The 21,826-nt window shown below is 34.8% G+C and overlaps 16 non-coding genes across 16 annotated transcripts; all 16 read left to right on the forward strand.

Annotated features, from left to right (window-relative positions):
- The first annotated feature begins 733 nt into the window (after window positions 1–733).
- TRNAS-GCU (transfer RNA serine (anticodon GCU)) lies at window positions 734–815 on the forward strand. Its single transcript has one exon. It is a non-coding gene; the product is annotated as a tRNA-Ser (tRNA).
- A 943-nt stretch (window positions 816–1,758) lies between these two features.
- On the forward strand, window positions 1,759–1,840 carry TRNAS-GCU (transfer RNA serine (anticodon GCU)). Its single transcript has one exon. It is a non-coding gene; the product is annotated as a tRNA-Ser (tRNA).
- A 2,053-nt stretch (window positions 1,841–3,893) lies between these two features.
- On the forward strand, window positions 3,894–3,975 carry TRNAS-GCU (transfer RNA serine (anticodon GCU)). Its single transcript has one exon. It is a non-coding gene; the product is annotated as a tRNA-Ser (tRNA).
- A 942-nt stretch (window positions 3,976–4,917) lies between these two features.
- On the forward strand, window positions 4,918–4,999 carry TRNAS-GCU (transfer RNA serine (anticodon GCU)). The gene has a single exon. It is a non-coding gene; the product is annotated as a tRNA-Ser (tRNA).
- Window positions 5,000–6,045: 1,046 nt separating this feature from the next.
- On the forward strand, window positions 6,046–6,127 carry TRNAS-GCU (transfer RNA serine (anticodon GCU)). Its single transcript has one exon. It is a non-coding gene; the product is annotated as a tRNA-Ser (tRNA).
- A 1,559-nt stretch (window positions 6,128–7,686) lies between these two features.
- Window positions 7,687–7,768, forward strand: TRNAS-GCU (transfer RNA serine (anticodon GCU)). The gene has a single exon. It is a non-coding gene; the product is annotated as a tRNA-Ser (tRNA).
- A 430-nt stretch (window positions 7,769–8,198) lies between these two features.
- On the forward strand, window positions 8,199–8,280 carry TRNAS-GCU (transfer RNA serine (anticodon GCU)). Its single transcript has one exon. It is a non-coding gene; the product is annotated as a tRNA-Ser (tRNA).
- A 2,067-nt stretch (window positions 8,281–10,347) lies between these two features.
- Window positions 10,348–10,429, forward strand: TRNAS-GCU (transfer RNA serine (anticodon GCU)). The gene has a single exon. It is a non-coding gene; the product is annotated as a tRNA-Ser (tRNA).
- A 942-nt stretch (window positions 10,430–11,371) lies between these two features.
- TRNAS-GCU (transfer RNA serine (anticodon GCU)) lies at window positions 11,372–11,453 on the forward strand. The gene has a single exon. It is a non-coding gene; the product is annotated as a tRNA-Ser (tRNA).
- Window positions 11,454–13,012: 1,559 nt separating this feature from the next.
- On the forward strand, window positions 13,013–13,094 carry TRNAS-GCU (transfer RNA serine (anticodon GCU)). The gene has a single exon. It is a non-coding gene; the product is annotated as a tRNA-Ser (tRNA).
- A 430-nt stretch (window positions 13,095–13,524) lies between these two features.
- TRNAS-GCU (transfer RNA serine (anticodon GCU)) lies at window positions 13,525–13,606 on the forward strand. Its single transcript has one exon. It is a non-coding gene; the product is annotated as a tRNA-Ser (tRNA).
- Window positions 13,607–15,673: 2,067 nt separating this feature from the next.
- TRNAS-GCU (transfer RNA serine (anticodon GCU)) lies at window positions 15,674–15,755 on the forward strand. Its single transcript has one exon. It is a non-coding gene; the product is annotated as a tRNA-Ser (tRNA).
- A 942-nt stretch (window positions 15,756–16,697) lies between these two features.
- On the forward strand, window positions 16,698–16,779 carry TRNAS-GCU (transfer RNA serine (anticodon GCU)). The gene has a single exon. It is a non-coding gene; the product is annotated as a tRNA-Ser (tRNA).
- A 2,071-nt stretch (window positions 16,780–18,850) lies between these two features.
- TRNAS-GCU (transfer RNA serine (anticodon GCU)) lies at window positions 18,851–18,932 on the forward strand. Its single transcript has one exon. It is a non-coding gene; the product is annotated as a tRNA-Ser (tRNA).
- Window positions 18,933–19,363: 431 nt separating this feature from the next.
- On the forward strand, window positions 19,364–19,445 carry TRNAS-GCU (transfer RNA serine (anticodon GCU)). The gene has a single exon. It is a non-coding gene; the product is annotated as a tRNA-Ser (tRNA).
- Window positions 19,446–21,513: 2,068 nt separating this feature from the next.
- TRNAS-GCU (transfer RNA serine (anticodon GCU)) lies at window positions 21,514–21,595 on the forward strand. Its single transcript has one exon. It is a non-coding gene; the product is annotated as a tRNA-Ser (tRNA).
- The last annotated feature ends 231 nt before the right edge of the window (window positions 21,596–21,826 follow it).

A 21,826-nucleotide genomic window follows, 5' to 3' on the forward strand; every position in this document is an offset into this window, starting at 1 on the left:
ACTTGAAAGTGGACTTGCTAACAAGCCTGTGATATTGATGAGAACACAACCAATAATGTATAAATAATTGATTTAAAACAAGACAAGTGGTGTCAGAAAACCCTTCTTTATTTGTGCCAGAAAGACGAGGTGGCCGAGTGGTTAAGGCGATGGACTTCACTTCACTTATAAAACATTATTTGCAAAAATTCCATTTCCTAGCAAACAATTCCAAACCAATAAGGATGGGATTTGAACCCATGCATGCAGAGCACAATCCATTGTGCTCTGCATCCATGTGTTCAAATCCCATCCTCGTCGGTTTGGAATTATTTGCTTGGAAATGGAATTTTTGCAAATAATGCTTCATAAGTGAAGCAGACACTCAAATGTCAAAAATAAACTAGTTCAATTAAGAAATCTACTTCAATGAACAATGCTTTTCATTAAAGACATACATAGAACACATTTAGTGAAAATCTACCATTACTGTTATAGTAGTCGTCATGTCATTGGCCAGATTTGTATGTTATGATTTTTTGTCGTTTGTGATGGATCAACATGATGGTGTAGTAGTTCACAAATATAAGTTACGTTTAAAGTAAAATAAATGTTCTTTAAGCAAAGGCTCACTTGAAAGTGGACTTACTAACAAGCCTGTGATATTGCTGAGAACACAACCAACAATGTGTAAAGAAATGATTTAAAATATGACAAGTGGTGTCAGACAACACTTCTTTATTTTTGCCAGAAAGACGAGGTGGCCGAGTGGTTTAGGCGATGGACTGCTAATCCATTGTCCTCTGCACGCATGGGTTCAAATCCCATCCTTGTCGGTTTGGAATTATATGATTGGAAATGGAATTTTACAAATAATGCTTCATAAGTGAAGCTCACACTCAAAAGTCAAAAATAAACTAATTCAATTAAGAAATCTACTTCAATGAACAATGCTTTTCATTAAAGACATACATAGCACACATTTAGTGAAAATCTACCATTACTGTTATAGTAGAAGTCATGTCATTGGCCAGATGTGTATGTTATGATTTTTTGTCATTTGTGATGGATCAACATGATGGTGCAGTAGTTCACAAATATAGGTTACATTTCAAGTATATTAAATGTTCTTTAAGCAAAGGCTCACTTGAAAGTGGACTTGCTAACAAGCCTGTGATATTGATGAGAACACAACCAACAAAGTATAAAGAATTGATTTAAAATATGACAAGTGTTGTCCGAAAACCCTTCTTTTTTGTGCCAGAAAGACGAGGTGGCCGAGTGGTTAAGGCGATAGACTGCTAATCCATTGTGCTCTGCATGCATGAGTTCAAATCCCATCCTTGTCGGTTTGGAATTGTATGCTTGGAAATGGGATTTTACAAATAATGCTTCATAAGTGAAGTGACACTCAAATGTCAAAAATAAACTAATTCAATTAAGAAATCTTCTTCAATGAACAATGCTTTTCATTAAAGACATACATAGCACACATTTAGCGAAAATCTACCATTACTGTTATAGTAGAAGTCATGTCATTGGCCAGATGTGTATGTTATGATTTTTTGTCATTTGTGATGGATCAACATGATGGTGCAGTAGTTCACAAATATAGGTTACATTTCAAGTAAAATAAATGTTCTTTAAGCAAAGGCTCACTTGAAAGTGGACTTGCTAACAAGCCTGTGATATTGATAAGAACACAACTAACAATGCATAAAGAATTGATTTAAAATATGACAAGTGGTGACAGAAAACCCTTCTTTTTTGTGCCAGAAAGACGAGGTGGCCGAGTGGTTAAGGCGATGGACTGCTAATCCATTGTGCTCTGCACGCATGGGTTCAAATCCCATCCTCGTCGGTTTGGAATTGTTTGCTTGGAAATGGAATTTTGCAAATAATGCTTCATAAGTGAAGCTGACACTCAAAAGTCAAAAATAAACTAATTCAATTAAGAAATCTACTTCAATGAACAATGCTTTTCATTAAAGACATACATAGAACACATTTAGTGAAAATCTACCATTACTGTTATAGGAGTAGTCATGTCATTGGCCAGATGTGTATGTTATGATTTTTTGTCGTTTGTGATGGATCAACATGATGGTGTAGTAGTTCACAAATATAGGTTACGTTTAAAGTAAAATAAATGTTTTTAAGCAAAGGCTCACTTGAAAGTGGACTTGCTAACAAGCCTGTGATATTGATGAGAACACAACCAATAATGTATAAATAATTGATTTAAAACAAGACAAGTGGTGTCAGAAAACCCTTCTTTATTTGTGCCAGAAAGACGAGGTGGCCGAGTGGTTAAGGCGATGGACTTCACTTCACTTATAAAACATTATTTGCAAAAATTCCATTTCCTAGCAAACAATTCCAAACCGATAAGGATGGGATTTGAACCCATGCATGCAGAGCACAATCCATTGTGCTCTGCATCCATGTGTTCAAATCCCATCCTCGTCGGTTTGGAATTATTTGCTTGGAAATTGAATTTTTGCAAATAATGCTTCATAAGTGAAGCAGACACTCAAATGTCAAAAATAAACTAGTTCAATTAAGAAATCTACTTCAATGAACAATGCTTTTCATTAAAGACATACATAGAACACATTTAGTGAAAATCTACCATTACTGTTATAGTAGTCGTCATGTCATTGGCCAGATTTTTATGTTATGATTTTTTGTCGTTTGTGATGGATCAACATGATGGTGTAGTAGTTCACAAATATAAGTTACGTTTAACGTAAAATAAATGTTCTTTAAGCAAAGGCTCACTTGAAAGTGGACTTACTAACAAGCCTGTGATATTGCTGAGAACACAACCAACAATGTGTAAAGAAATGATTTAAAATATGACAAGTGGTGTCAGACAACACTTCTTTATTTTTGCCAGAAAGACGAGGTGGCGATGGACTGCTAATCCATTGTCCTCTGCACGCATGGGTTCAAATCCCATCTTTATCGGTTTGGAATTGAATGCTTTGAAATGGAATTTAACAAATAATGCTTTATAAGTGAAGTGACACTCAAATGTCAAAAATAAACTAATTCAATTAAGAAATCTACTTCAATGAACAATGCTTTTCATTAAAGACATACATAGCACACATTTAGTGAAAATCTACCATTACTGTTATAGTAGAAGTCATGTCATTGGCCAGATGTGTATGTTATGATTTTTTGTCATTTGTGATGGATCAACATGCTGGTGTAGTAGTTCACAAATATAGGTTATGTTTAAAGTAAAATAAATGTTCCTTAAGCAAAGGCTCACTTGAAAGTGGAATTGCTAACAAGCCTGTGATATTGATGAGAACACAACCAACAATGTATAAAGAATTGATTTAAAATATGACAAGTGGTGTCAGAAAACACTTCATTATTTGTGCAAGAAAGACGAGGTGGCCGAGTGGTTAAGGCGATGAACTGCTAATCCATTGTGCTCTGCACGCATGGATTCAAATCCCATCCTTGTCGGTTTGGAATTATATGCTTGGAAATGGAATTTTACAAATAATGCTTCATAAGTGAAGCTCACACTCAAAAGTCAAAAATAAACTAATTCAATTAAGAAATCTACTTCAATGAACAATGCTTTTCATTAAAGACATACATAGCACACATTTAGTGAAAATCTACCATTACTGTTATAGGAGAAGTCATGTCATTGGCCAGATGTGTATGTTATGATTTTTTGTCATTTGTGATGGATCAACATGATGGTGCAGTAGTTCACAAATATAGGTTACATTTCAAGTATATTAAATGTTCTTTAAGCAAAGGCTCACTTGAAAGTGGACTTGCTAACAAGCCTGTGATATTGATGAGAACACAACCAACAAAGTATAAAGAATTGATTTAAAATATGACAAGTGTTGTCCGAAAACCCTTCTTTTTTGTGCCAGAAAGACGAGGTGGCCGAGTGGTTAAGGCGATGGACTGCTAATCCATTGTGCTCTGCACGCATGAGTTCAAATCCCATCCTTGTCGGTTTGGAATTGTATGCTTGGAAATGGGATTTTACAAATAATGCTTCATAAGTGAAGTGACACTCAAATGTCAAAAATAAACTAATTCAATTAAGAAATCTTCTTCAATGAACAATGCTTTTCATTAAAGACATACATAGAACACATTAAGTGAAAATCTACCATTACTGTTATAGTAGAAGTCATGTCATTGGCCAGATGTGTATGTTATGATTTTTTGTCGTTTGTGATAGATTAACATGCTGGTGTAGTAGTTCACAAATATAGGTTATGTTTAAATAAAATAAATGTTCTTTAAGCAAAGGCTCACTTGAAAGTGGAATTGCTAACAAGCCTGTGATATTGCTGAGAACACAACCAACAATGTATAAAGAATTGATTTAAAATATGACAAGTGGTGTCAGAAAATACTTCTTTATTTGTGCCAGAAAGACGAGGTGGCCGAGTGGTTAAGGCGATGGACTGCTAATCCATTGTGCTCTGCACGCATGGATTCAAATCCCATCCTTGTCGGTTTGGAATTATATGCTTGGAAATGAAATTTTACAAATAATGCTTCATAAGTGAAGTGACACTCAAATGTCAAAAATAAACTAATTCAATTAAGAAATCTAGTTCAATGAACAATGCTTTTCATTAAAGACATACATAGCACACATTTAGCGAAAATCTACCATTACTGTTATAGTAGAAGTCATGTCATTGGCCAGATGTGTATGTTATGATTTTTTGTCATTTGTGATGGATCAACTTGATGGTGCAGTAGTTCACAAATATAGGTTACATTTCAAGTAAAATAAATGTTCTTTAAGCAAAGGCTCACTTGAAAGTGGACTTGCTAACAAGCCTGTGATATTGATAAGAACACAACTAACAATGCATAAAGAATTGATTTAAAATATGACAAGTGGTGTCAGAAAACCCTTCTTTTTTGTGCCAGAAAGACGAGGTGGCCGAGTGGTTAAGGCGATGGACTGCTAATCCATTGTGCTCTGCACGCATGGGTTCAAATCCCATCCTTGTCGGTTTGGAATTGTTTGCTTGGAAATGGAATTTTGCAAATAATGCTTCATAAGTGAAGCTGACACTCAAAAGTCAAAAATAAACTAATTCAATTAAGAAATCTACTTCAATGAACAATGCTTTTCATTAAAGACATACATAGAACACATTTAGTGAAAATCTACCATTACTGTTATAGGAGTAGTCATGTCATTGGCCAGATGTGTATGTTATGATTTTTTGTCGTTTGTGATGGATCAACATGATGGTGTAGTAGTTCACAAATATAGGTTACGTTTAAAGTAAAATAAATGTTTTTTAAGCAAAGGCTCACTTGAAAGTGGACTTGCTAACAAGCCTGTGATATTGATGAGAACACAACCAATAATGTATAAATAATTGATTTAAAACAAGACAAGTGGTGTCAGAAAACCCTTCTTTATTTGTGCCAGAATGACGAGGTGGCCGAGTGGTTAAGGTGATGAACTTCACTTCACTTCACATATGAAGCATTATTTGCAAAAATTCCATTTCCAAGCAAACAATTCCAAACCGACGAGGATGGGATTTGAACCCATGCATGCAGAGCACAATCCATTGTGCTCTCCATGCATGGGTTCAAATCCCATCCTCGTCGGTTTGGAATTGTTTGCTTGGAAATGGAATTTTTGCAAATAATGCTTCTTAAGTGAAGCTGACACTCAAATGTCAAAAATATACTAGTTCAATTAAGAAATCTACTTCAATGAACAATGCTTTTCATTAAAGACATTCATAGCACACATTTAGGGAAAAACTACCATTACTGTTATATTAGAAGTCATGTCATTGGCCAGATTTGTAAGTTATGATTTTTTGTCATTTGTGATGGATCAACATGATGGTGCAGTAGTTCACAAATATAGGTTACATTTCAAGTATATTAAATGTTCTTTAAGCAAAGGCTCACTTGAAAGTGGACTTGCTAACAAGCCTGTGATATTGATGAGAACACAACCAACAAAGTATAAAGAATTGATTTAAAATATGACAAGTGTTGTCCGAAAACCCATCTTTTTTGTGCCAGAAAGACGAGGTGGCCGAGTGGTTAAGGTGATGGACTGCTAATCCATTGTGCTCTGCACGCATGGGTTCAAATCCCATCCTCGTCGGTTTGGAATTGTTTGCTTGGAAATGGAATTTTGCAAATAATGCTTCATAAGTGAAGCTGACACTCAAAAGTCAAAAATAAACTAATTCAATTAAGAAATCTACTTCAATGAACAATGCTTTTCATTAAAGACATACATAGAACACATTTAGTGAAAATCTACCATTACTGTTATAGGAGTAGTCATGTCATTGGCCAGATGTGTATGTTATGATTTTTTGTCGTTTGTGATGGATCAACATGATGGTGTAGTAGTTCACAAATATAGGTTACGTTTAAAGTAAAATAAATGTTTTTTAAGCAAAGGCTCACTTGAAAGTGGACTTGCTAACAAGCCTGTGATATTGATGAGAACACAACCAATAATGTATAAATAATTGATTTAAAACAAGACAAGTGGTGTCAGAAAACCCTTCTTTATTTGTGCCAGAATGACGAGGTGGCCGAGTGGTTAAGGTGATGAACTTCACTTCACTTCACATATGAAGCATTATTTGCAAAAATTCCATTTCCAAGCAAACAATTCCAAACCGACGAGGATGGGATTTGAACCCATGCATGCAGAGCACAATCCATTGTGCTCTCCATGCATGGGTTCAAATCCCATCCTCGTCGGTTTGGAATTGTTTGCTTGGAAATGGAATTTTTGCAAATAATGCTTCTTAAGTGAAGCTGACACTCAAATGTCAAAAATATACTAGTTCAATTAAGAAATCTACTTCAATGAACAATGCTTTTCATTAAAGACATTCATAGCACACATTTAGGGAAAAACTACCATTACTGTTATATTAGAAGTCATGTCATTGGCCAGATTTGTAAGTTATGATTTTTTGTCATTTGTGATGGATCAACATGATGGTGCAGTAGTTCACAAATATAGGTTACATTTCAAGTATATTAAATGTTCTTTAAGCAAAGGCTCACTTGAAAGTGGACTTGCTAACAAGCCTGTGATATTGATGAGAACACAACCAACAAAGTATAAAGAATTGATTTAAAATATGACAAGTGTTGTCCGAAAACCCATCTTTTTTGTGCCAGAAAGACGAGGTGGCCGAGTGGTTAAGGCGATGGACTGCTAATCCATTGTGCTCTGCACGCATGGATTCAAATCCCATCCTTGTCGGTTTGGAATTATATGATTGGAAATGGAATTTTACAAATAATGCTTCATAAGTGAAGCTCACACTCAAAAGTCAAAAATAAACTAATTCAATTAAGAAATCTACTTCAATGAACAATGCTTTTCATTAAAGACATACATAGCACACATTTAGTGAAAATCTACCATTACTGTTATAGTAGAAGTCATGTCATTGGCCAGATGTGTATGTTATGATTTTTTGTCATTTGTGATGGATCAACATGATGGTGCAGTAGTTCACAAATATAGGTTACATTTCAAGTATATTAAATGTTCTTTAAGCAAAGGCTCACTTGAAAGTGGACTTGCTAACAAGCCTGTGATATTGATGAGAACACAACCAACAAAGTATAAAGAATTGATTTAAAATATGACAAGTGTTGTCCGAAAACCCTTCTTTTTTGTGCCAGAAAGACGAGGTGGCCGAGTGGTTAAGGCGATGGACTGCTAATCCATTGTGCTCTGCACGCATGAGTTCAAATCCCATCCTTGTCGGTTTGGAATTGTATGCTTGGAAATGGGATTTTACAAATAATGCTTCATAAGTGAAGTGACACTCAAATGTCAAAAATAAACTAATTCAATTAAGAAATCTTCTTCAATGAACAATGCTTTTCATTAAAGACATACATAGCACACATTTAGCGAAAATCTACCATTACTGTTATAGTAGAAGTCATGTCATTGGCCAGATGTGTATGTTATGATTTTTTGTCATTTGTGATGGATCAACATGATGGTGCAGTAGTTCACAAATATAGGTTACATTTCAAGTAAAATAAATGTTCTTTAAGCAAAGGCTCACTTGAAAGTGGACTTGCTAACAAGCCTGTGATATTGATAAGAACACAACTAACAATGCATAAAGAATTGATTTAAAATATGACAAGTGGTGACAGAAAACCCTTCTTTTTTGTGCCAGAAAGACGAGGTGGCCGAGTGGTTAAGGCGATGGACTGCTAATCCATTGTGCTCTGCACGCATGGGTTCAAATCCCATCCTCGTCGGTTTGGAATTGTTTGCTTGGAAATGGAATTTTGCAAATAATGCTTCATAAGTGAAGCTGACACTCAAAAGTCAAAAATAAACTAATTCAATTAAGAAATCTACTTCAATGAACAATGCTTTTCATTAAAGACATACATAGAACACATTTAGTGAAAATCTACCATTACTGTTATAGGAGTAGTCATGTCATTGGCCAGATGTGTATGTTATGATTTTTTGTCGTTTGTGATGGATCAACATGATGGTGTAGTAGTTCACAAATATAGGTTACGTTTAAAGTAAAATAAATGTTTTTAAGCAAAGGCTCACTTGAAAGTGGACTTGCTAACAAGCCTGTGATATTGATGAGAACACAACCAATAATGTATAAATAATTGATTTAAAACAAGACAAGTGGTGTCAGAAAACCCTTCTTTATTTGTGCCAGAAAGACGAGGTGGCCGAGTGGTTAAGGCGATGGACTTCACTTCACTTATAAAACATTATTTGCAAAAATTCCATTTCCTAGCAAACAATTCCAAACCGATAAGGATGGGATTTGAACCCATGCATGCAGAGCACAATCCATTGTGCTCTGCATCCATGTGTTCAAATCCCATCCTCGTCGGTTTGGAATTATTTGCTTGGAAATTGAATTTTTGCAAATAATGCTTCATAAGTGAAGCAGACACTCAAATGTCAAAAATAAACTAGTTCAATTAAGAAATCTACTTCAATGAACAATGCTTTTCATTAAAGACATACATAGAACACATTTAGTGAAAATCTACCATTACTGTTATAGTAGTCGTCATGTCATTGGCCAGATTTGTATGTTATGATTTTTTGTCGTTTGTGATGGATCAACATGATGGTGTAGTAGTTCACAAATATAAGTTACGTTTAAAGTAAAATAAATGTTCTTTAAGCAAAGGCTCACTTGAAAGTGGACTTACTAACAAGCCTGTGATATTGCTGAGAACACAACCAACAATGTGTAAAGAAATGATTTAAAATATGACAAGTGGTGTCAGACAACACTTCTTTATTTTTGCCAGAAAGACGAGGTGGCCGAGTGGTTTAGGCGATGGACTGCTAATCCATTGTCCTCTGCACGCATGGGTTCAAATCCCATCTTTATCGGTTTGGAATTGAATGCTTTGAAATGGAATTTAACAAATAATGCTTTATAAGTGAAGTGACACTCAAATGTCAAAAATAAACTAATTCAATTAAGAAATCTACTTCAATGAACAATGCTTTTCATTAAAGACATACATAGCACACATTTAGTGAAAATCTACCATTACTGTTATAGTAGAAGTCATGTCATTGGCCAGATGTGTATGTTATGATTTTTTGTCATTTGTGATGGATCAACATGCTGGTGTAGTAGTTCACAAATATAGGTTATGTTTAAAGTAAAATAAATGTTCCTTAAGCAAAGGCTCACTTGAAAGTGGAATTGCTAACAAGCCTGTGATATTGATGAGAACACAACCAACAATGTATAAAGAATTGATTTAAAATATGACAAGTGGTGTCAGAAAACACTTCATTATTTGTGCAAGAAAGACGAGGTGGCCGAGTGGTTAAGGCGATGGACTGCTAATCCATTGTGCTCTGCACGCATGGATTCAAATCCCATCCTTGTCGGTTTGGAATTATATGCTTGGAAATGGAATTTTACAAATAATGCTTCATAAGTGAAGCTCACACTCAAAAGTCAAAAATAAACTAATTCAATTAAGAAATCTACTTCAATGAACAATGCTTTTCATTAAAGACATACATAGCACACATTTAGTGAAAATCTACCATTACTGTTATAGGAGAAGTCATGTCATTGGCCAGATGTGTATGTTATGATTTTTTGTCATTTGTGATGGATCAACATGATGGTGCAGTAGTTCACAAATATAGGTTACATTTCAAGTATATTAAATGTTCTTTAAGCAAAGGCTCACTTGAAAGTGGACTTGCTAACAAGCCTGTGATATTGATGAGAACACAACCAACAAAGTATAAAGAATTGATTTAAAATATGACAAGTGTTGTCCGAAAACCCTTCTTTTTTGTGCCAGAAAGACGAGGTGGCCGAGTGGTTAAGGCGATGGACTGCTAATCCATTGTGCTCTGCACGCATGAGTTCAAATCCCATCCTTGTCGGTTTGGAATTGTATGCTTGGAAATGGGATTTTACAAATAATGCTTCATAAGTGAAGTGACACTCAAATGTCAAAAATAAACTAATTCAATTAAGAAATCTTCTTCAATGAACAATGCTTTTCATTAAAGACATACATAGAACACATTAAGTGAAAATCTACCATTACTGTTATAGTAGAAGTCATGTCATTGGCCAGATGTGTATGTTATGATTTTTTGTCGTTTGTGATAGATCAACATGCTGGTGTAGTAGTTCACAAATATAGGTTATGTTTAAATAAAATAAATGTTCTTTAAGCAAAGGCTCACTTGAAAGTGGAATTGCTAACAAGCCTGTGATATTGCTGAGAACACAACCAACAATGTATAAAGAATTGATTTAAAATATGACAAGTGGTGTCAGAAAATACTTCTTTATTTGTGCCAGAAAGACGAGGTGGCCGAGTGGTTAAGGCGATGGACTGCTAATCCATTGTGCTCTGCACGCATGGATTCAAATCCCATCCTTGTCGGTTTGGAATTATATGATTGGAAATGAAATTTTACAAATAATGCTTCATAAGTGAAGTGACACTCAAATGTCAAAAATAAACTAATTCAATTAAGAAATCTAGTTCAATGAACAATGCTTTTCATTAAAGACATACATAGCACACATTTAGCGAAAATCTACCATTACTGTTATAGTAGAAGTCATGTCATTGGCCAGATGTGTATGTTATGATTTTTTGTCATTTGTGATGGATCAACTTGATGGTGCAGTAGTTCACAAATATAGGTTACATTTCAAGTAAAATAAATGTTCTTTAAGCAAAGGCTCACTTGAAAGTGGACTTGCTAACAAGCCTGTGATATTGATAAGAACACAACTAACAATGCATAAAGAATTGATTTAAAATATGACAAGTGGTGTCAGAAAACCCTTCTTTTTTGTGCCAGAAAGACGAGGTGGCCGAGTGGTTAAGGCGATGGACTGCTAATCCATTGTGCTCTGCACGCATGGGTTCAAATCCCATCCTCGTCGGTTTGGAATTGTTTGCTTGGAAATGGAATTTTGCAAATAATGCTTCATAAGTGAAGCTGACACTCAAAAGTCAAAAATAAACTAATTCAATTAAGAAATCTACTTCAATGAACAATGCTTTTCATTAAAGACATACATAGAACACATTTAGTGAAAATCTACCATTACTGTTATAGGAGTAGTCATGTCATTGGCCAGATGTGTATGTTATGATTTTTTGTCGTTTGTGATGGATCAACATGATGGTGTAGTAGTTCACAAATATAGGTTACGTTTAAAGTAAAATAAATGTTTTTTAAGCAAAGGCTCACTTGAAAGTGGACTTGCTAACAAGCCTGTGATATTGATGAGAACACAACCAATAATGTATAAATAATTGATTTAAAACAAGACAAGTGGTGTCAGAAAACCCTTCTTTATTTGTGCCAGAATGACGAGGTGGCCGAGTGGTTAAGGTGATGAACTTCACTTCACTTCACATATGAAGCATTATTTGCAAAAATTCCATTTCCAAGCAAACAATTCCAAACCGACGAGGATGGGATTTGAACCCATGCATGCAGAGCACAATCCATTGTGCTCTCCATGCATGGGTTCAAATCCCATCCTCGTCGGTTTGGAATTGTTTGCTTGGAAATGGAATTTTTGCAAATAATGCTTCTTAAGTGAAGCTGACACTCAAATGTCAAAAATATACTAGTTCAATTAAGAAATCTACTTCAATGAACAATGCTTTTCATTAAAGACATTCATAGCACACATTTAGGGAAAAACTACCATTACTGTTATATTAGAAGTCATGTCATTGGCCAGATTTGTAAGTTATGATTTTTTGTCATTTGTGATGGATCAACATGATGGTGCAGTAGTTCACAAATATAGGTTACATTTCAAGTATATTAAATGTTCTTTAAGCAAAGGCTCACTTGAAAGTGGACTTGCTAACAAGCCTGTGATATTGATGAGAACACAACCAACAAAGTATAAAGAATTGATTTAAAATATGACAAGTGTTGTCCGAAAACCCATCTTTTTTGTGCCAGAAAGACGAGGTGGCCGAGTGGTTAAGGCGATGGACTGCTAATCCATTGTGCTCTGCACGCATGGATTCAAATCCCATCCTTGTCGGTTTGGAATTATATGATTGGAAATGGAATTTTACAAATAATGCTTCATAAGTGAAGCTCACACTCAAAAGTCAAAAATAAACTAATTCAATTAAGAAATCTACTTCAATGAACAATGCTTTTCATTAAAGACATACATAGCACACATTTAGTGAAAATCTACCATTACTGTTATAGTAGAAGTCATGTCATTGGCCAGATGTGTATGTTATGATTTTTTGTCATTTGTGATGGATCAACATGATGGTGCAGTAGTTCACAAATATAGGTTACATTTCAAGTATATTAAATGTTCTTTAAGCAAAGGCTCACTTGAAAGTGGACTTGCTAACAAGCCTGTGATATTGATGAGAACACAACCAACAAAGTATAAAGAATTGATTTAAAATATGACAAGTGTTGTCCGAAAACCCTTCTTTTTTGTGCCAGAAAGACGAGGTGGCCGAGTGGTTAAGGCGATGGACTGCTAATCCATTGTGCTCTGCACGCATGAGTTCAAATCCCATCCTTGTCGGTTTGGAATTGTATGCTTGGAAATGGGATTTTACAAATAATGCTTCATAAGTGAAGTGACACTCAAATGTCAAAAATAAACTAATTCAATTAAGAAATCTTCTTCAATGAACAATGCTTTTCATTAAAGACATACATAGCACACATTTAGCGAAAATCTACCATTACTGTTATAGTAGAAGTCATGTCATTGGCCAGATGTGTATGTTATGATTTTTTGTCATTTGTGATGGATCAACATGATGGTGCAGTAGTTCACAAATATAGGTTACATTTCAAGTAAAATAAATGTTCTTTAAGCAAAGGCTCACTTGAAAGTGGACTTGCTAACAAGCCTGTGATATTGATAAGAACACAACTAACAATGCATAAAGAATTGATTTAAAATATGACAAGTGGTGACAGAAAACCCTTCTTTTTTGTGCCAGAAAGACGAGGTGGCCGAGTGGTTAAGGCGATGGACTGCTAATCCATTGTGCTCTGCACGCATGGGTTCAAATCCCATCCTCGTCGGTTTGGAATTGTTTGCTTGGAAATGGAATTTTGCAAATAATGCTTCATAAGTGAAGCTGACACTCAAAAGTCAAAAATAAACTAATTCAATTAAGAAATCTACTTCAATGAACAATGCTTTTCATTAAAGACATACATAGAACACATTTAGTGAAAATCTACCATTACTGTTATAGGAGTAGTCATGTCATTGGCCAGATGTGTATGTTATGATTTTTTGTCGTTTGTGATGGATCAACATGATGGTGTAGTAGTTCACAAATATAGGTTACGTTTAAAGTAAAATAAATGTTTTTAAGCAAAGGCTCACTTGAAAGTGGACTTGCTAACAAGCCTGTGATATTGATGAGAACACAACCAATAATGTATAAATAATTGATTTAAAACAAGACAAGTGGTGTCAGAAAACCCTTCTTTATTTGTGCCAGAAAGACGAGGTGGCCGACTGGTTAAGGCGATGGACTTCACTTCACTTATAAAACATTATTTGCAAAAATTCCATTTCCTAGCAAACAATTCCAAACCGATAAGGATGGGATTTGAACCCATGCATGCAGAGCACAATCCATTGTGCTCTGCATCCATGTGTTCAAATCCCATCCTCGTCGGTTTGGAATTATTTGCTTGGAAATGGAATTTTTGCAAATAATGCTTCATAAGTGAAGCAGACACTCAAATGTCAAAAATAAACTAGTTCAATTAAGAAATCTACTTCAATGAACAATGCTTTTCATTAAAGACATACATAGAACACATTTAGTGAAAATCTACCATTACTGTTATAGTAGTCGTCATGTCATTGGCCAGATTTGTATGTTATGATTTTTTGTCGTTTGTGATGGATCAACATGATGGTGTAGTAGTTCACAAATATAAGTTACGTTTAAAGTAAAATAAATGTTCTTTAAGCAAAGGCTCACTTGAAAGTGGACTTACTAACAAGCCTGTGATATTGCTGAGAACACAACCAACAATGTGTAAAGAAATGATTTAAAATATGACAAGTGGTGTCAGACAACACTTCTTTATTTTTGCCAGAAAGACGAGGTGGCCGAGTGGTTTAGGCGATGGACTGCTAATCCATTGTCCTCTGCACGCATGGGTTCAAATCCCATCTTTATCGGTTTGGAATTGAATGATTTGAAATGGAATTTAACAAATAATGCTTTATAAGTGAAGTGACACTCAAATGTCAAAAATAAACTAATTCAATTAAGAAATCTACTTCAATGAACAATGCTTTTCATTAAAGACATACATAGCACACATTTAGTGAAAATCTACCATTACTGTTATAGTAGAAGTCATGTCATTGGCCAGATGTGTATGTTATGATTTTTTGTCATTTGTGATGGATCAACATGCTGGTGTAGTAGTTCACAAATATAGGTTATGTTTAAAGTAAAATAAATGTTCCTTAAGCAAAGGCTCACTTGAAAGTGGAATTGCTAACAAGCCTGTGATATTGATGAGAACACAACCAACAATGTATAAAGAATTGATTTAAAATATGACAAGTGGTGTCAGAAAACACTTCATTATTTGTGCAAGAAAGACGAGGTGGCCGAGTGGTTAAGGCGATGGACTGCTAATCCATTGTGCTCTGCACGCATGGATTCAAATCCCATCCTTGTCGGTTTGGAATTATATGCTTGGAAATGGAATTTTACAAATAATGCTTCATAAGTGAAGCTCACACTCAAAAGTCAAAAATAAACTAATTCAATTAAGAAATCTACTTCAATGAACAATGCTTTTCATTAAAGACATACATAGCACACATTTAGTGAAAATCTACCATTACTGTTATAGTAGAAGTCATGTCATTGGCCAGATGTGTATGTTATGATTTTTTGTCATTTGTGATGGATCAACATGATGGTGCAGTAGTTCACAAATATAGGTTACATTTCAAGTATATTAAATGTTCTTTAAGCAAAGGCTCACTTGAAAGTGGACTTGCTAACAAGCCTGTGATATTGATGAGAACACAACCAACAAAGTATAAAGAATTGATTTAAAATATGACAAGTGTTGTCCGAAAACCCTTCTTTTTTGTGCCAGAAAGACGAGGTGGCCGAGTGGTTAAGGCGATGGACTGCTAATCCATTGTGCTCTGCACGCATGAGTTCAAATCCCATCCTTGTCGGTTTGGAATTGTATGCTTGGAAATGGGATTTTACAAATAATGCTTCATAAGTGAAGTGACACTCAAATGTCAAAAATAAACTAATTCAATTAAGAAATCTTCTTCAATGAACAATGCTTTTCATTAAAGACATACATAGAACACATTAAGTGAAAATCTACCATTACTGTTATAGTAGAAGTCATGTCATTGGCCAGATGTGTATGTTATGATTTTTTGTCGTTTGTGATAGATCAACATGCTGGTGTAGTAGTTCACAAATATAGGTTATGTTTAAATAAAATAAATGTTCTTTAAGCAAAGGCTCACTTGAAAGTGGAATTGCTAACAAGCCTGTGATATTGCTGAGAACACAACCAACAATGTATAAAGAATTGATTTAAAATATGACAAGTGGTGTCAGAAAATACTTCTTTATTTGTGCCAGAAAGACGAGGTGGCCGAGTGGTTAAGGCGATGGACTGCTAATCCATTGTGCTCTGCAGGCATGGATTCAAATCCCATCCTTGTCGGTTTGGAATTATATGCTTGGAAATGAAATTTTACAAATAATGCTTCATAAGTGAAGTGACACTCAAATGTCAAAAATAAACTAATTCAATTAAGAAATCTAGTTCAATGAACAATGCTTTTCATTAAAGACATACATAGCACACATTTAGCGAAAATCTACCATTACTGTTATAGTAGAAGTCATGTCATTGGCCAGATGTGTATGTTATGATTTTTTGTCATTTGTGATGGATCAACTTGATGGTGCAGTAGTTCACAAATATAGGTTACATTTCAAGTAAAATAAATGTTCTTTAAGCAAAGGCTCACTTGAAAGTGGACTTGCTAACAAGCCTGTGATATTGATAAGAACACAACTAACAATGCATAAAGAATTGATTTAAAATATGACAAGTGGTGTCAGAAAACCCTTCTTTTTTGTGCCAGAAAGACGAGGTGGCCGAGTGGTTAAGGCGATGGACTGCTAATCCATTGTGCTCTGCACGCATGGGTTCAAATCCCATCCTCGTCGGTTTGGAATTGTTTGCTTGGAAATGGAATTTTGCAAATAATGCTTCATAAGTGAAGCTGACACTCAAAAGTCAAAAATAAACTAATTCAATTAAGAAATCTACTTCAATGAACAATGCTTTTCATTAAAGACATACATAGAACACATTTAGTGAAAATCTACCATTACTGTTATAGGAGTAGTCATGTCATTGGCCAGATGTGTATGTTATGATTTTTTGTCGTTTTTGATGGATCAACATGATGGTGTAGTAGTTCACAAATATAGGTTACGTTTAAAGTAAAATAAATGTTTTTTAAGCAAAGGCTCACTTGAAAGTGGACTTGCTAACAAGCCTGTGATATTGATGAGAACACAACCAATAATGTATAAATAATTGATTTAAAACAAGACAAGTGGTGTCAGAAAACCCTTCTTTATTTGTGCCAGAATGACGAGGTGGCCGAGTGGTTAAGGTGATGAACTTCACTTCACTTCACATATGAAGCATTATTTGCAAAAATTCCATTTCCAAGCAAACAATTCCAAACCAACGAGGATGGGATTTGAACCCATGCATGCAGAGCACAATCCATTGTGCTCTCCATGCATGGGTTCAAATCCCATCCTCGTCGGTTTGGAATTGTTTGCTTGGAAATGGAATTTTTGCAAATAATGCTTCTTAAGTGAAGCTGACACTCAAATGTCAAAAATATACTAGTTCAATTAAGAAATCTACTTCAATGAACAATGCTTTTCATTAAAGACATTCATAGCACACATTTAGGGAAAAACTACCATTACTGTTATAGTAGAAGTCATGTCATTGGCCAGATTTGTAAGTTATGATTTTTTGTCATTTGTGATGGATCAACATGATGGTGCAGTAGTTCACAAATATAGGTTACATTTCAAGTATATTAAATGTTCTTTAAGCAAAGGCTCACTTGAAAGTGGACTTGCTAACAAGCCTGTGATATTGATGAGAACACAACCAACAAAGTATAAAGAATTGATTTAAAATATGACAAGTGTTGTCCGAAAACCCATCTTTTTTGTGCCAGAAAGACGAGGTGGCCGAGTGGTTAAGGCGATGGACTGCTAATCCATTGTGCTCTGCACGCATGAGTACAAATCCCATCCTTGTCGGTTTGGAATTGTATGCTTGGAAATGGGATTTTACAAATAATGCTTCATAAGTGAAGTGACACTCAAATGTCAAAAATAAACTAATTCAATTAAGAAATCTTCTTCAATGAACAATGCTTTTCATTAAAGACATACATAGAACACATTAAGTGAAAATCTACCATTACTGTTATAGTAGAAGTCATGTCATTGGCCAGATGTGTATGTTATGATTTTTTGTCGTTTGTGATGGATCAACATGCTGGTGTAGTAGTTCACAAATATAGGTTATGTTTAAATAAAATAAATGTTCTTTAGGCAAAGGCTCACTTGAAAGTGGAATTGCTAACAAGCCTGTGATATTGATGAGAACACAACCAACAATGTATAAAGAATTGATTTAAAATATGACAAGTGGTGTCAGAAAACACTTCTTTATTTGTGCCAGAAAGACGAGGTGGCCGAGTGGTTAAGGCGATGGACTGCTTATCCATTGTGCTCTGCACGCATGGATTCAAATCCCATCCTTGTCGGTTTGGAATTATATGCTTGGAAATGGAATTTTACAAATAATGCTTCATAAGTGAAGCTCACACTCAAAAGTCAAAAATAAACTAATTCAATTAAGAAATCTACTTCAATGAACAATGCTTTTCATTAAAGACATACATAGCACACATTTAGTGAAAATCTACCATTACTGTTATAGTAGAAGTCATGTCATTGGCCAGATGTGTATGTTATGATTTTTTGTCATTTGTGATGGATCAACATGATGGTGCAGTAGTTCACAAATATAGGTTACATTTCAAGTATATTAAATGTTCTTTAAGCAAAGGCTCACTTGAAAGTGGACTTGCTAACAAGCCTGTGATATTGATGAGAACACAACCAACAAAGTATAAAGAATTGATTTAAAATATGACAAGTGTTGTCCGAAAACCCTTCTTTTTTGTGCCAGAAAGACGAGGTGGCCGAGTGGTTAAGGCGATGGACTGCTAATCCATTGTGCTCTGCACGCATGAGTTCAAATCCCATCCTTGTCGGTTTGGAATTGTATGCTTGGAAATGGGATTTTACAAATAATGCTTCATAAGTGAAGCTGACACTCAAATGTCAAAAATAAACTAATTCAATTAAGAAATCTAGTTCAATGAACAATGCTTTTCATTAAAGACATACATAGCACACATTTAGCGAAAATCTACCATTACTGTTATAGTAGAAGTCATGTCATTGGCCAGATGTGTATGTTATGATTTTTTGTCATTTGTGATGGATCAACATGATGGTGCAGTAGTTCACAAATATAGGTTACATTTCAAGTAAAATAAATGTTCTTTAAGCAAAGGCTCACTTGAAAGTGGACTTGCTAACAAGCCTGTGATATTGATAAGAACACAACTAACAATGCATAAAGAATTGATTTAAAATATGACAAGTGGTGTCAGAAAACCCTTCTTTTTTGTGCCAGAAAGACGAGGTGGCCGAGTGGTTAAGGCGATGGACTGCTAATCCATTGTGCTCTGCACGCATGGGTTCAAATCCCATCCTCGTCGGTTTGGAATTGTTTGCTTGGAAATGGAATTTTGCAAATAATGCTTCATAAGTGAAGCTGACACTCAAAAGTCAAAAATAAAACTAATTCAATTAAGAAATCTACTTCAATGAACAATGCTTTTCATTAAAGACATACATAGAACACATTTAGTGAAAATCTACCATTACTGTTATAGGAGTAGTCATGTCATTGGCCAGATGTGTATGTTATGATTTTTTGTCATTTGTGATGGATCAACATGATGGTGTAGTAGTTCACAAATATAGGTTACGTTTAAAGTAAAATAAATGTTTTTAAGCAAAGGCTCACTTGAAAGTGGACTTGCTAACAAGCCTGTGATATTGATGAGAACACAACCAATAATGTATAAATAATTGATTTAAAACAAGACAAGTGGTGTCAGAAAACCCTTCTTTATTTGTGCCAGAAAGACGAGGTGGCCGAGTGGTTAAGGCGATGGACTTCACTTCACTTATAAAACATTATTTGCAAAAATTCCATTTCTTAGCAAACAATTCCAAACCGATAAGGATGGGATTTGAACCCATGCATGCAGAGCACAATCCATTGTGCTCTGCATCCATGTGTTCAAATCCCATCCTCGTCGGTTTGGAATTATTTGCTTGGAAATGGAATTTTTGCAAATAATGCTTCATAAGTGAAGCAGACACTCAAATGTCAAAAATAAACTAGTTCAATTAAGAAATCTACTTCAATGAACAATGCTTTTCATTAAAGACATACATAGAACACATTTAGTGAAAATCTACCATTACTGTTATAGTAGTCGTCATGTCATTGGCCAGATTTGTATGTTATGATTTTTTGTCTTTTGTGATGGATCAACATGATGGTGTAGTAGTTCACAAATATAAGTTACGTTTAAAGTAAAATAAATGTTCTTTAAGCAAAGGCTCACTTGAAAGTGGACTTACTAACAAGCCTGTGATATTGCTGAGAACACAACCAACAATGTGTAAAGAAATGATTTAAAATATGACAAGTGGTGTCAGACAACACTTCTTTATTTTTGCCAGAAAGACGAGGTGGCCGAGTGGTTTAGGCGATGGACTGCTAATCCATTGTCCTCTGCACGCATGGGTTCAAATCCCATCTTTATCGGTTTGGAATTGAATGCTTTGAAATGGAATTTAACAAATAATGCTTCATAAGTGAAGCAGACACTCAAATGTCAAAAATAAACTAGTTCAATTAAGAAATCTACTTCAATGAACAATGCTTTTCATTAAAGACATACATAGCACACATTTAGTGAAAATCTACCATTACTGTTATAGTAGAAGTCATGTCATTGGCCAGATGTGTATGTTATGATTTTTTGTCATTTGTGATGGATCAACATGCTGGTGTAGTAGTTCACAAATATAGGTTATGTTTAAAGTAAAATAAATGTTCCTTAAGCAAAGGCTCACTTGAAAGTGGAATTGCTAACAAGCCTGTGATATTGCTGAGAACACAACCAACAATGTACAAAGAATTGATTTAAAATATGACAAGTGGTGTCAGAAAACCCTTCTTTATTTGTGCCAGAAAGACGAGGTGGCCGAGTGGTTAAGGCGATGAACTGCTAATCCATTGTGCTCTGCACGCATGAATTCAAATCCCATCCTTGTCGGTTTGGAATTATATGCTTGGAAATGGAATTTAACAAATAATGCTTTATAAGTGAAGTGACACTCAAATGTCAAAAATAAACTAATTCAATTATGAAATCTACTTCAATGAACAATGCTTTTCATTAAAGACATACATAGCACACATTTAGTGAAAATCTACGATTACTGTTATAGTAGAAGTCATGTCATTGGCCAGATGTGTATGTTATGATTTTTTGTCATTTGTGATGGATCAACATGATGGTGCAGTAGTTCACAAATATAGGTTACATTTCAAGTATATTAAATGTTCTTTAATCAAAGGCTCACTTGAAAGTGGACTTGCTAACAAGCCTGTGATATTGATGAGAACACAACCAACAAAGTATAAAGAATTGATTTAAAATATGACAAGTGTTGTCCGAAAACCCTTCTATTTTGTGCCAGAAAGACGAGGTGGCCGAGTGGTTAAGGCGATGGACTGCTAATCCATTGTGCTCTGCACGCATGGGTTCAAATCCCATCCTCGTCGGTTTGGAATTGTTTGCTTGGAAATGGAATTTTGCAAATAATGCTTCATAAGTGAAGCTGACACTCAAAAGTCAAAAATAAACTAATTCAATTAAGAAATCTACTTCAATGAACAATGCTTTTCATTAAAGACATACATAGAACACATTTAGTGAAAATCTACCATTACTGTTATAGGAGTAGTCATGTCATTGGCCAGATGTGTATTTTATGATTTTTTGTCGTTTGTGAT

The sequence above is a fragment of the Taudactylus pleione genome, unplaced genomic scaffold (genome assembly GCF_031769625.1).
Source record: "Taudactylus pleione unplaced genomic scaffold, aTauple2 ptg000619l, whole genome shotgun sequence".
In the NCBI taxonomy this organism is placed as follows: domain Eukaryota; kingdom Metazoa; phylum Chordata; class Amphibia; order Anura; family Myobatrachidae; genus Taudactylus; species Taudactylus pleione.